The sequence below is a fragment of the Lepidochelys kempii genome, chromosome 6 (assembly GCF_965140265.1).
Source record: "Lepidochelys kempii isolate rLepKem1 chromosome 6, rLepKem1.hap2, whole genome shotgun sequence".
NCBI lineage: Eukaryota > Metazoa > Chordata > Testudines > Cheloniidae > Lepidochelys > Lepidochelys kempii.
The window spans coordinates 116625177-116638326 of record NC_133261.1 but is presented as its reverse complement, the minus strand read 5'-3'; positions in this window follow the sequence as shown (position 1 = coordinate 116638326).

The following is a 13150-nucleotide window of genomic DNA, read 5'->3' as shown; positions in this document are numbered from 1 at the left end:
TTCTTTTTACACCAAGGTCACTCTACCCTGCTTTTGCATGGCAAAGGAGCCTTAGTGTAAACGAGACCCAGGCCCGATGTGATGTGTCAAAGATCACATAGGGAGTGCATGGCAGAGCTGCAAAACAAACCCAGATCCACTGAGACCCAAGCCACTAATCACAAAACCGTCTTTCCTCTTGGCTAAAAAGCAGAGTACAAAAGCTAAACCCTGGTAAGGCACTGGCAATGCTGGCAGAGAAAAGGGTAGTGCCTTCTCTAGAACATCCGCCGTTGTCATTGGCACTTCCGTCATTAAATGAATCTGCAGCCTCAGCAGCCTTTGGGAGCCCTCGCCGCTAAATAGCTGCGCTGGCAAAAGACTCTCACTTCTTTCTGGGAGTTGCTGAACAGTTGTGCCCCATCCCACTACACACAGTTCTGGCAAGAGTGAGATATGCAGTCATGGCCTTCAAGCTTGAGTAGTAAAGCAACTTCTGTCTAGAAATGAAGCAACACCCTTAAAAAGCTTGTGTACAAAGCACAGGAACTTTTCTGGTTAGCAACGCCGGTGGCTGTGAACATATCATCCTGGTGACTCTGCTTTCTGCACTGGTTCCCCAGTGAAGAGAATCCAGTTCAAGGTCTGCCCTGATATTTCAAATCATCCAGAGATTGGCCCAAGAGATCTCTTCTTTCTTTCTGACCGTGACTTCCTACAACAGTTCGATTCAGCTGGCACAATAAAACTGATAACCAATAGGGGCAGGTTCACAAGTAAAAGAGACAGTTTTCCTGTTCTTATTTCTGCTAATCCAATAAAAATAATGTATTTCAAGGAATTAAAATTTAGTTTTGGGTGCCACCTAGTGGAGCAAATACAGGGGATAAAATACTCTTGTCTATTAAACCTATGGCCCAGGGGTGGGCAAACTTTTTGGCCCGAGGGCCACATTGGGGAAAAGAAATTGTATGGCAGGCTACGAATGCTCACAAAATTGGGGTTGGGGTTATGGTGCTTGAGGGGGTGCAGGCTCTGGGGTGGGGCTGGGGATGAGGAGTTTGGGGTGTAGGAAGGTGCTCTGGGCTGGGACCGAGGGGTTCGGAGGGAGGGAGGGAGGGAGAAGGATCAGGACTGGGGCAGGGGTGTGGGAAGGGGTGCAGGTTTTGGCTGGGGGTGTGGACTCTGGGGTGGGGCTGGGGATGAGAGGTTTGGGGTGCAGGAGGGTGCTCCAGGCTGCGATCGAGTGGTTTGTAGAATGGGAGGGGGATCAGGGCTGGGGCAGAGGGTTGGGGCGTGTGGAGAGGCTCAGGGCTTCAGGCTTCGGGTGGCGCTTACCTCAAGCAGCTCCCGGAAGCAGTGGCACGTCCCTTCTCCGGCTCCTATGCGGTGGCGCGGCCAGGCGTCTCTGCATGCTGCCCCATCCGCAGGCACTCCCATTGGTGCGCTGGAGGGGGCCATTGGAGCACGTAGGAGCTGGATCAGTGCCATGCTGCGGCTTCTGAGAGCCGCATGGTGCATCCCCCAACCCAGCGCCCTGGCCAGAGCGGGGCCAAGCCACTGGTGCAGTCTCCGACCCAGCACCCCAGCTGGAGCGGGGCTGAGCCATGTGGTGCATCCTCCGACCCAGTCCTCCCGCCAAAGCGGGGCTGAGCCACATGGTGCAGCTTGTGGGCCAGCTTAAAACAGCTTGCAGGCTGTATTTTGCCCACCCCTGCTATGGACCCACATCTTCAAAGGAGCTCTTCTCCTTTTAAGGGAGGAAGGGAAGTTCAGTAAAAAAAACCTCAGCGCCCAGAAGCTCCCATTCAGAAAGCTGGTGCTGAGCACTTTTGAAAACCAGGCCAATAGAGAATTCAGCATAGTTGCTCCTACGCGCGCCAGACCTGCGTCTGTCCCATGGTCAAATGCAGTGGTTGGCTAGGGAAAACAAAACACATCTGCAATGTGACAGCATTTGAGAGTTAGAGCTCAGGGAAGCCAATGAAGTCTGGTATCTGCTTTGTGAGAAACGTATGACCCAGTGATAAATGAAATGCAGTTTCAGGGGTTAAAATGAACAAACAGAAAAGAAGAATGCGTGGTTCAGCAAAAATTAAAAGGAAATGGAGGAACGCAAGCCCAAATATGAAATATATTACATCAAAACCAGAGCAGGTGCAGCTTCAACAGCCACGCTTCACTCCCCCAAACTGTTAAATCCAGAAGAAACTGCATCCCTTCCCTTCCACATGTTAAAACTGGTGTATTCCAGTACAATTGTGTAGCTCAAAAGATAGGTTTACAGGCAGACAATGCCCTAGAAATATTTTAAAATAGAGTAAGAAACAGCAGCGAGAGGTGATGTATAAGTCACATCAATAGTGACCATTCCAGCAAGAGGCAAAGAAAAGCATCTTTTCAGTATAGTGAAGATTTCTCCAGAATTGTTAAGATGACTGTTCTCAATATGCTCATAGATAACTGCAGCAGTAGTAGCAGCAAAAGTTGGAGTGAAACCTGGTTGAAGTCGTTTATCTGTTTGTCTCTTATTTTCTAAGGAATCTACATAAATTTTTACATGACACTAAAGCTTCCTCACATTTATTAAACACAAACCTGTATTTCAAAATAAAGTTGTATAGAAAAATGAGTGCCTTCAAGGTTACTCGATGGCCCAGAGGGTTGGGTAATGAGTTATGGAGCGCTTCACCTTCAAGCATCTGATTGAAAGTGACTGGAAAATGTACCATGCAATGCTGTTTGGTAGCTTATCTGAAATGAGTTAGGGGTCTCATTCTTGTGCAAGTGGAAGAGCGTTTACACAAAAACCACCATCATAACTGGTCCCTTTGTTGGCATTATCAGCAGAGGCCAAGGCCTGAATAGCAATGGAAAATGAACTACCTTGCGAACTCTCCAGGGCTTTTTGGGGAAGCCTCTCATTGTCTCTGTCCAGGCAGTGCCTTGTCTGTGGTTAGAGGACTTCAGTTTCCTGGGCTCTCAATCAGCACAAACACTAAGGGTATGTCTACACTACGGAATAAGGTCGAATTTATAGAAGTCGGTTTTTTAGAAATCAGTTTTATATATTCAAGTGTGTGTGTCCCCACAGAAAATGCTCTAAGTGCATTAAGTGCATTAACTCGGCGGAGCGCTTCCACAGTACAGAGGCTAGAGTCGACTTCCGGAGCATTGCACTGTGGGTAGCTATCCCACAGTTCCCGCAGTCTCTGCTGCCCATTGGAATTCTGGGTTGAGATCCCAATGCCTGATGGGGCTAAAACATTGTCGCGGGTGGTTCTGGGTACATATCGTCAGGCCCCCCTTCCCTCCCTCCCTCCGTGAAAGCAAGGGCAGACAATCGTTTCGCGCCTTTTTCCTGAGTTACCTGTGCAGACGCCATACCACGGCAAGCATGGAGCCCGCTCAGGTAACCGTCACCGTATGTCTCCTGGGTGCTGGCAGACGCGGTACAGCATTGCTACACAGTAGCAGCAACCCATTGCCTTCTGGCAGCAGACGGTGCGCGATACGACTGGTAGCCGTCATCGTCGTGTCCGAGGTGCTCCTGGCCACGTCGGCTGGGAGCGCCTGGGCAGACATGGGCGCAGGGACTAAATTTGGAGTGACTTGACCAGGTCATTCTCTTTAGTCCTGCAGTCAGTCCTATTGAACCGTCTTATGGTGAGCAGGCAGGTGATACGGATTGCTAGCAGTCGTACTGTACCATCTTCTGCAGGGCAGGCAAGAGATGAGGATGGCTAGCAGTCGTATTGTACCATCTTCTGCCGAGCAGCTATGAGATGTGGACGGCACGCAGTCCTTCTGAACCGTCTGCTGCCAGCCAAAAATGTAAAAGATAGATGGAGTGGATCAAAACAAGAAATAGACCAGATTTGTTTTGTACTCATTTGCTTCCCCCCCCTCCCCTGTCTAGAGGACTCATTCCTCTAGGTCACACTGTAGTCACTCACAGAGAAGGTGCAGCAAGGTAAATCTAGCCATTTTATCAATCTGAGGCCAGACTAACCTCCTTGTTCCAATAAGAACAATAACTTAGGTGCACCATTTCTTATTGGAACCCTCCGTGAAGTCCTGCCTGAAATACTCCTTGATGTAAAGCCACCCCCTTTGTTGATTTTAGCTCCCTGAAGCCAACCCTGTAAGCCATGTCATCTGTCGCCCCTCCCTCCGTCAGAGCAACGGCAGACAATCGTTCCGCGCCTTTTTTCTGTGTGGACGCCATACCAAGGCAAGCATGGAGGCCGCTCAGTTCACTTTGGCAATTAGGAACACATTCAACACCACACGCATTATCCAGCAGTATATGCAGCACCAGAATCTGGCAAAGCGATACCGGGCGAGGAGGCAACGTCAGCGCGGTCATGTGAGTGATCAGGACATGGACACAGATTTCTCTGAAAGCATGGGCCCTGCCAATGCATGCATCATGGTGCTAATGGGGCAGGTTCATGCTGTGGAATGCCGATTCTGGGCTCGGGAAACAAGCACAGACTGGTGGGACCGCATAGTGTTGCAGGTCTGGGACGATTCCCAGTGGCTGCGAAACTTTCGCATGCGTAAGGGCACTTTCATGGAACTTTGTGACTTGCTTTCCCCTGCCCTGAAGCGCATGAATACCAAGATGAGAGCAGCCCTCACAATTGAGAAGCGAGTGGCGATAGCCCTGTGGAAGCTTGCAACGCCAGACAGCTACCGGTCAGTTGGGAATCAATTTGGAGTGGGCAAATCTACTGTTGGGGCTGCTGTGATGCAAGTAGCCCACGCAATCAAAGATCTGCTGATATCAAGGGTAGTGACCCTGGGAAATGTGCAGGTCATAGTGGATGGCTTTGCTGCAATGGGATTCCCTAACTGTGGTGGGGCCATAGACGGAACCCATATCCCTATCTTGGCACCGGAGCACCAAGCCGGCGAGTACATAAACCGCAAGGGATACTTTTCAATAGTGCTGCAAGCTCTGGTGGATCACAAGGGACGTTTCACCAACATCAACGTGGGATGCCGGGAAAGGTACATGACGCTCGCATCTTCAGGAGCTCTGGTCTGTTTCAAAAGCTGCAGGAAGGGACTTTATTCCCAGACCAGAAAATAACTGTTGGGGATGTTGAATTGCCTATATGTATCCTTGGGGACCCAGCCTACCCCTTAATGCCATGGCTCATGAAGCCGTACACAGGCAGCCTGGACAGTAGTCGGGAGCTGTTCAGCTACAGGCTGAGCAAGTGCAGAATGGTGATAGAATGTGCATTTGGACGTTTAAAGGCGCACTGGCGCAGTTTACTGACTTGTTTAGACCTCAGCGAAACCAATATTCCCATTGTTATTACTGCTTGCTGTGTGCTCCACAATATCTGTGAGAGTAAGGGGGAGACGTTTATGGCGGGGTGGGAGGTTGAGGCAAATCGCCTGGCTGCTGGTTACGCGCAGCCAGACACCAGGGCAGTTAGAAGAGCACAGGAGGGCGCGGTACGCATCAGAGAAGCTTTGAAAACCAGTTTCATGACTGGCCAGGCTACGGTGTGAAAGTTCTGTTTGTTTCTCCTTGATGAAACCCCCTGCCCCTTGGTTCACTCTACTTCCCTGTAAGCTAACCACCCGCCCCTCCTTCCTTCGATCACCGCTTGCAGAGGCAATAAAGTCATTGTTGCTTCACATTCATGCATTCTTTATTCATTCATCACACAAATAGGGGGATGACTACCAAGGTAGCCCAGGAGGGGTGGTGGAGGAGGGAAGGAAAATGCCACACAGCACTTTAAAAGTTTACAACTTTAAAATTTATTGAATGCCAGCCTTCTTTTTTTTGGGCAATCCTCTGTGGCGGTGTGGCTGGTTGGCCGGTGGCCCCCCCCCACTGCGTTCTTGGGCGTCTGGGTGAGGAGGCTATGGAACTTGGGGAGGAGGGTGGTTGGTTGCACAGGGGCTGTAGTGGCAGTCTGTGCTCCAGCTGCCTTTGCTGCAGCTCAACCATACACTGGAGCATACTGGTTTGGTCCTCCAGCAGCCTCAGCATTGAATCCTGCCTCCTGTCATCATGCTGCCGAAACATTTGAGCTTCAACCCTGTCTTCAGCCCGCCACTTACTCTCTTCAGCCCGCCACCTCTCCTTCCGGTCATTTTGTGCTTTTCTGCACTCTGACATTATTTGCCTCCACGCATTCGTCTGTGCTCTGTCAGTGTGGGAGGACAGCATGAGCTCGGAGAACATTTCATCTCGAGTGTGTTTTTTTTTCTTTCTAATCTTCACTAGCCTCTGGGAAGGAGAAGATCCTGTGATCCTTGAAACACATGCAGCTGGTGGAGAAAAAAAAAGGGACAGCGATATTTAAAAAGACACATTTTATAAAACAGTGGCTACACTCTTTCAGGGTAAACCTTGCTGTTAACATTACATACATAGCACATGTGCTTTCGTTACAAGGTCGCATTTTGCCTCCCCCCACCGCGTGGCTACCCCCTCAACCTTCCCCCCTCCCCGTGGCTAACAGCGGAGAACATTTCTGTTTAGCCACAGGCAAACAGCCCAGTGGGAATGGGCTCCTCTGAGTGTCCCCTGAAGAAAAGCACTCTATTTCAACCAGGTGACCATGAATTATATCTCACTCTCTTGAGGATAACACAGAGAGATAAAGAACGGATGTTGTTTGAACGCCAGCAAACATACACTGCAATGCTTTGTTGTACAGTGATTCCCGAGTACGTGTTACTGGCCTGGAGTGATAAAGTGTCCTACCATGAAGGACGCAATAAGGCTGCCCTCCCCAGAAACCTTTTGCAAAGGCTTTGGGAGTACATCCAGGAGAGCCGCGAATGCCAGGGGAAAGTAATCCTTTCACATGCTTGCTTTTAAACCATGTATAGTATTTTAAAAGGTACACTCACTGGAGGTCCCTTCTCCGCCTGCTGGGTCCAGGAGGCAGCCTTGGGTGGGTTCAGGGGGACTGGCTCCAGGTCCAAGGTGAGAAACAGTTCCTGGCTGTCGGGAAAACCGGTTTCTCCGCTTGCTTGCTGTGAGCTATCTACAACCTCATCATCATCATCATCTTCTTCGTCCCCAAAACCTGCTTCTGTGTTGCCTCCATCTCCATTGAAGGAGTCAAATAACACGGCTGGGGTAGTGGTGGCTGAACCCCCTAAAATGGCATGCAGCTCATCATAGAAGCGGCATGTTTGGGGCTCTGACCCGGAGCGGCCGTTCACCTCTCTGGTTTTCTGGTAGGCTTGCCTCAGCTCGTTAAATTTCACGCGGCACTGCTTCGGGTCCCTGTTATGGCCTCTGGCCTTCATGCCCTGGGAGATTTTGACAAAGGCTTTGGCATTTCAAAAACTGGAACGGAGTTCTGATAGCACGGATTCCTCTCCCCAAACAGCGATCAGATCCCGTACCTCCCGTTCAGTCCATGCTGGAGCTCTTTTGCGATTCTGGGACTCCATCATGGTCACCTCTGCAGATGAGCTCTGCATGGTCACCTGCAGCTTGCCACGCTGGCCAAACAGGAAATGAGATTCAAAAGTTCGCTGTTCTTTTCCTGTCTACCTGGCTAGTGCATCTGAGTTGAGAGTGCTGTCCAGAGCGGTCACAATGGAGCACTCTGGGATAGCTCCTGGAGGCCAATACCATCGAATTGTGTCCACAGTACCCCAAATTCGACCCGGCAAGGCCGATTTAAGCGCTAATCCACTTGTCAGGGGTGGAGTAAGGAAATCGATTTTAAGAGCCCTTTAAGTCGAAATAAAGGGCTTCATCGTGTGGACGGGTGCAGGTTTACATCGATTTAACGCTGCTAAATTCGACCTAAACTCCTAGTGTAGACCAGGGCTAAAATGCTGTTTTAAAGGACTTGAGCATTTTCCACTGGTGCCCTTTCAGCCCTGCTGAAAGCTGGACTCATGTGTGACACTGACAGTAGTGTCATCTAGCAGACCAGTTTCCCTCATTTCACAATATGAAAAGTTTGACTGCCGTTTGGCAAGGAAAGTGAACTTTTATGGACTCAGCACCATTACCTATAGGCTTATATGAAGCTGCTGTATAGTGTGTGTGACGACAGACAGTGCTGGAATTTTGCCGAGTTCAAGGAGCTTTCATGTTGGGAGGGGAAGCTAAATTAAATTGGAGCCTTCTCAGTTTCTGACAGGTGGATCCCAAAAGCTATAGACAAGTTAAATTCTTGATTCAACCCACACTTATTTGAACAACTAACCTTTCATCACATCTTCACTCTCTGTGTTGTATCACCATTAACCTCACCATAAATCTCTTACGAACAAAGCTCTGACGGCATAACCATAAACATGTAGCCTTCTGAGGGCAGAATTATTATTCTCAAACACTGTCACCTTGTGGTACGTTGGAGCTACAACATAATCCTTTAGTACAGCGGCGGAATTAGCTTTGGGATCTATGACCAGCCATACAGGGCAAAATTCTGCAGTTGCTTTCACCTGTGCAATGCCCATGATAGGTAATGAAGGGTAGAACTCAGCCCATAGATTCCACTGCAAAAATAGAACCTCAGCTGGAGTTAATTCCCTTGTCTCTTGTCCCTTGTCTCTGAAATCACCTACCTTACCTATATATAAGACACTTCAGAGAATTTATGCCATATCATTCACATCATTTAAAACGAAGCTTAAACAAGATGTTCTGGGATAACATCAGTCTGGCCCTAAAGGAACCATTATTCATGTGACGTGGGATGGTCCAATCACAGAGCTGCCACGTTTTGTGCTGTTCCACGTGTGGCATTACCAAACAGTAGGGAAAAGCCACTGGGGACCCCTTCAGGGTCCCCTGAAAGGTGTCAGTCGGAGTGAGAAGGCAGGGTCCTATTCCCTGAACAGGGCCGGATTAACCTTTTCTGGGCCCAGCTCCAAACATATTCATGGGCATGGCGCTGTTTACAAACTGGCAGTCGCCAGACGCACACTGGCCTGCCCGGCCCTGTGTTGCCAGTGTGCTCCTTCCCCTTGAGGGTGGGCCCATGCCGCGCCACACAGCCCCCATGCCCAACACCCCCTGACTCCCTATACCAGTGCCACCCCAGACCCACTATGCCCAGCACTCCTGTGACAGCCCCCCACCACAAATGCACAGCGCCCTGCACACCACCATCCCTGCCCAGTGCCCCTGGAGCCACAGCCCCACCACAAGTGCCCATCACCCCACCCAGACCCCCCACTGCCCAGCACCCCAACTCACACAGACCTCCCCCATCGGCCAGCTCCTCCCCACCAGACCCCACACTGCCTAGCACCCCAAAACACAAAAACGTCCCTCACTGCCCAGCACACACACACACACCCAGAAGCCCCAGACACCCGCTCCCCCACGCCCTGTCCCCACCTCCACCCCGCTGCACTCACCAGCCCTGCTGAGCCAGTGCAGAGCAAGGACCCAGCACAGTGCTAGGGGGCAGGACAGCTGAAGCTTGGGAGCAGAGAGTGGCCTCGTCTCCCAGCCAGCTCTGCCTGCCTGGTGCTGGTGGTGCCCAGGGCGGAGGAGCAGTTTCCTTGCAAGGGCTGTGGGGGCAGCGCACCGACTTCCCCAGCCCCCTGCTTCTGCAAAGCGGCAGGGACAGGCGGGCCCCGCGCCCGGGGTGCCTGAAGTGTACGGTCATTGGCTTGGAGCAGCAGCGGCTGAGGGCTCTTCTCCGCCCCCATCTGGCCAGGCCACCAGTCGAGAGGAGCGAGCAGTGGGTGGGAGAGGGGCCAGGAAGCGGAGAGGAGCCAGAGGCTCGGGGCACAGCGCAAGTGGAGTGGGCCGGGCCGGGCCCCCTTTTGAGTATGGGCCTGGCCCCATGGCACCACTGGCACCATTGTTAACCCAGTATCTACTGTCCCTGAATGCCCCAGATGCAAGGAGGGCTTGGAGGAGCCTGGAGCACAAGGGGTGCTGGGGAACTCAGGGGAATCGGAAGCCATGAGAGAGCTGGGCAGTGGAGGGAGTCAGGGGCCGACAGCAGTGGTGGCTGGTGTGGGAAGGAGCCTGGTGGAGGGACTGGTGGTGTGGAGAGGGCTTGGTGGGCAGAGGGGGAATACAGCCTGGGGAGGGGGCTGTTGTGGGGCAGTAGGAGCCAGGAGCCTGGGGAGTGATTTGGGGCAGGCTTCCTCACTCTGCCTCACACCTCATTAACCTCCCCAGCTCTACCCCTACTGTGCTCCACCCTAGCACCTGCCCCCTTGTGTCCTCCTCTGCCCTGTCCCCTCCAGCCCCCCCACTTCTCCCCTCACCTCCCATCCACCAACCCCTCCACTGGCTGGCCTCTGGCCTAGCTTCCGTGAGCCGGGCATCACTGCACCCCTCAGTGTCCTGAGGGAGCAAGTGCAGTTGCCGCCCTACAATTCGTCTGGCAGATGGTAGCTTGGATGCAGGCAAGCACATGTTAGGGCGACACTTGGCCACGCTACTGCATGGCTGAGTGAGAATCTGCCAACCAAATTATTAATAATCCAGTTATTAAATTCCAGCTAATGATTAAGTTTTCAAACGACCAGACTCTAAACAAACAAAAGCATCCTCCCCAGGTTTAACACTCTTTTCTATCAAAGGAACCACCGGGCAGCTGATTTTTATACAACTGTCTAATGGCAGTCTTGAGACTTTACACCCCATAACTGGAAATATTTTGCTTGTCAGAAAGTTACTGATGTGCTCCTTGATTGTGTTGTATGTGTGAACAGTTGTGATTCAAACAAACGGTGAATTGATATTCCTTTTCAAGGCTTCAGATTAGAAGGTGCAGGGCACCCACAATCCCTGTTGATTCCCACCTCTTGACATCAGTGGGAACTGAGAGTACCCAGAACCCTGCAGGATTAGGCCCTGAAATAGGTTCTTTGGAGAGAGTCTAGCGGAGGGCAACAAAAATGATTAGGGGGCTGGGGCACATGATTTACAAGGAGAGGCTGAGGGAACTGGGCTTATTTAGTCTGCAGAAGAGAAGAGTGAGGGGGGATTTGATAGCTGCCTTCAGCTACCTGAAGGGAGGTTCCAAAGAGGATGGAGCTCAGCTGTTCTCAGTGGTGGTAGATGACAGAACAAGGAGTAATGGTCTCAAGTTGCAGTGGGAGAGGTCTAGGTTGGATATTAGGAAACACTATTTCACCAGGAGGGTGGTGAAGCACTGGAATGAGTTACCTAGGGAGGTGGTGGACATCCTTAGAGGTTTTTACAAAGCTTGACAAAGCCTTGGCTGGGATGATTTAGTTGGTATTGGTCCTGCTTTGAGCAGGGGATTGGACTAGATGACCTCCTGAGGTCTCTTCCAACCCTAATCTTCTATGATTCTATGATTCTTTGGGCCAGATCCAGAGCTCACTTACACTCAGACAAAACAGGAGTAGCTCCAGATTTCAGCTGAGTTACTAATTTTTTCACTAGTTTTACTAAGATCTGAATCTGCTTCTCTGAGTCCTTATCACTCATACGATGTATCAGTTCCCAACACTAATTCAAGGCAAAAGATGGCTCTTTAACACAACACACATTAGTAAACAAATGTAGCTGTCAATGTTTCATTGTAAATGTGGTCTTACTTTAATCAGGACCAGCACAACAAATATTTGCTGTTTAGGTTTCTGCTGCCGGACAATGTAGTAGAGGGGATCTTCTTAAAGGGATAAGCTTCCCCACATCCCATAGCTGGGTTCAGAGCTGGAAGTGGGGCAGCTGTGCCATACCTGCATCAACTCCTGGCCTGAGCTGCCCTCCTAATGGTATGAAGGGTGCCCTGAAAAGTACAGACCCCTCCAAGCTGTCCTAGCTACTGAGGTGCATGGAGTAGCTGGACTGAAGCCAGCTCTAAAAATGTAGGGCCAGATTTTTAAAGGTATTTAGGTGCTCAAAGATGCAAATAGGCACCTAGTGGGATTTTCAAATGCCTCTAGGTGCCTATCTGGTATAGACTGAAAACTTCTATCTATCTGGTGGTCGGTCACAGCCTGCCTATCCTCATCTGTCTCCAGCTGTGAGGAATGCCAATGTGATCGATTGCTACCAGTGGTTATGAACTGCCAGGCCTCCTCTCTTTGATTTCCTGTCTCTCTGACTCCTTCATAGCCAGCTCCTTTCTTTCCTGAAGCTGGGGAACTGACGTTTCCTGAACCTTGCTGTCTTTGAACTCCTCAGAAGCATCTCTACATGCCCCACCCATCCAAGACTCTTTTCCTCCAGCACAGCCATCACTACTTGTGTCCCTTCTGGCTTCCAGCAGGAAAGAACCCATGACACATCCATTGTAGATCATCACCACTGTTCCATCACTGGCAATTTTGAAATCACAGTTGCAGAAAATTGTTAAGGAAAGCAAAGGGCCACAAGCAAAAATCTATGGCTGGCAGAATTAAGGACAATAGGAAAGAGTTTTAAAAGTATATTGGGAACAAAAAATATCCTGACAATGGTACTGCTCCAGTACTAGATGGAAATGGTAGAATTATCAATAATAATGCAGAAAAGGCAGAAGTAATCAATACATATTTCTGTTCTATATTTGGGGGTAAAAGAGATGATATAGTCATCCCACAGGATGATGATGATGATGAAATACCTTCCATTCCAACTGTAACTCGGGAAGATGTTAAAAAGCACCTACAAGAGTTAGACATTTTTAAATCAGCAGGTCCAGATAACTTGCATCCAAGAGTTTTAAAAGAACTGCCTGAGAAGCTTGCTGGACCATTAATGTGGGTGTAAGCAAACAATATGTATTTTAATATGCCTAAATCTAGGAATTAAGAATGAAGTCCATACTTACACAATAGAGCACTCTGTCCTGGGAAGCAGTGACTGCAAAAAAGATTTGAGGATCATGGTGGATAATCAGCTGAACATGAGCTCCCAGTGTGACACTGAAGCTAAACAGCTAATGTGAGCTTGGGATGCATAAACAGGAGAAGCTAAAGTAGGAGTAGAGAGGTTATTTTACCTCTATGTTTGGCACCAGTGTGACTGCTGCTGGAATACTGTGTTCAGATCTGGTGCCCACAATTGAAGATAAATTGATAAAGATTCACAAAAGAGCCAGGAGAATGATTAAAGGATTAGAAAACATGCCTTATAGTGAGTGAGACTCAAAGTGCTCAAGCTATTTAACATAACAAAGAGAAGCTGAATGGGTGATTTGATTACAATCTGTAAGTACTTACATGGGGAACAAATATT